Source organism: Carlito syrichta, unplaced genomic scaffold, assembly GCF_000164805.1.
Source record: "Carlito syrichta isolate Samal-C Ts95f unplaced genomic scaffold, Tarsius_syrichta-2.0.1 Scaffold313464, whole genome shotgun sequence".
Taxonomy (NCBI): domain Eukaryota; kingdom Metazoa; phylum Chordata; class Mammalia; order Primates; family Tarsiidae; genus Carlito; species Carlito syrichta.
Window position 1 is genome coordinate 36,766 of NW_007257560.1, and position 1,935 is coordinate 38,700.

The following is a 1,935-nucleotide window of genomic DNA, read 5'->3' on the forward strand; positions in this document are numbered from 1 at the left end:
ATGATAACACGTGAACATGCTAAAATGATTGAGCCGTGGGACGGGGCTTTTTTTTTTCTGTTATGTACATTTGATTTTTTCCTGATCCTCAAAAATATAAAATACTAGGTATATGAAGCCAAATGTTCCAGATATTAAAATTTAATCTTTAGCTGTCTTGTTTTGTTTAACGATATTGTACAAAATAATCAGCAACAAATATTTATTGAGTACCTACTGTAAGTCAAGTATTATTCTTGACACTGTGGGTGGAGGTACACGTTGATCTTTAAGTTATAAGTCATATAATATGAAAATATAAACAAAAAATATCTAATAGTTCTTTTTTGATAAGTGCTATGAAGAAATATTAGGCTGCTGGAGGATGGCCTTTCTAAAAAGGTAATATTTGTACAGATATATTTTTGAACAGATATTTTAAGGGAGGAAGAGAGTAATCCAGGCAGGTATCAGGAAGAAGAATGTCCAAGGTAGGGAAAAGCATGTGAAAAAGCCCATACAACAAAAGTACGTACATTAAGGAAGTGGGTGAGGCTATATTAAAGTTATAATGGAAGATAAGGGAGACCAGTCTTTATATCCTTTAATATCTTCACTAAACTTCAAAATCAAATTCATATGCTTCCTGATATCGTGATTAAATTCTTGAAGAATGTATTATTGGTGTTTATGAACTTCATTTAACCCTAATTTCAGTAATCTGAGAAATGTGAGGTAAAACCAAAGCATCAGATTTTCCTTCCCTTACCTCCTGTCCCATTCATTCCCTAACATCAGACCAAGATTGAAGACTAACATATCTCAAAGAATGAAAAATAAGAGGGAAGAGCATGACCAGTTCTAGAAATGAAGTTCAAATGTCATGCCTGGGTCTGAAACTTTAAGAGTTGTTAACAAAAATAGCTCAAGTGGGACCAGATTGAAAAATACAGTAAAGGCTTAATACAATTTTGTCTTACTGAAAAAGAAGCACAAAATCATAGGAAGGGAGCGGAGGTGACATTAGTCTGGGGGACTAAGGGAAACATTAAGCCATGGTATGTGATAACAGAGAACATACCTCCTGGGTGGTTTTTGCCATTAAAAATAAGCAGTGTTGAGAACGTGAGAGGAGGGAGACCCGTGGTGCCCATCACCCAAATAGTGAGCATCCCAACAGGTAATTTTTCATTCCTTACTCCCCTGTCCCCTTTAGGAATTCCCAGTGTCTATTTTTTCCATCACAATGAATTTTCCTACTGATGAGGCAACTCCCCCAGCACTCAAGCATTGCAGGAGTTACTTAAACTAATAACAAAGAGCCCACTGGGAAGATCCAAGAGAAGTAATATAACCGAATGCAGGAAGAGCATGAAGGCATTCAAGGAGCAAGTAGTCAGTCTGGTTTTAAGAAAATATCAGGTTTGAATACACTTCACATTCAGTGAGCACAAAGTGAATGGAAAATAAAAATCACTATATAACTTGTATACATAAGCACTGTTTTCCTCTTGAAGCACCGTACCTCTCCTTGATTTTCTTTCTTTTGTTTAATCTTTATTTTAAAGATGTGGGGTATGATTCAGGGTTAGGCATACAAATGGTCATTGTACAGGTAAGCTTTGGGCCTCCCTCTGCTCCCAACTTCACCTCGTTTGAGAACAGGTACCCTTATTGATGAAGCATACTTCCCCTCCCCTGGCAGTTTCCCACTATGGCCTACCCCTCCTTGATTTTCTTAGGTACACAACTAAAGGTAGAGACCTTTGACGACTTTATGATATTTTTCTTCCATCAAAAACCTGCTTGGCTTCTGAGAGCAGACAAGATCAGGCATGTTCGGAGTGGTATGGCCAAAGACACATTTTCAAACACCTGAAATAGCACCTGTCTCACAGATGTTCAATAAATATATATGAAAGAAATGAACAAATGTCTTTGGCTTTTCTTCTTAGC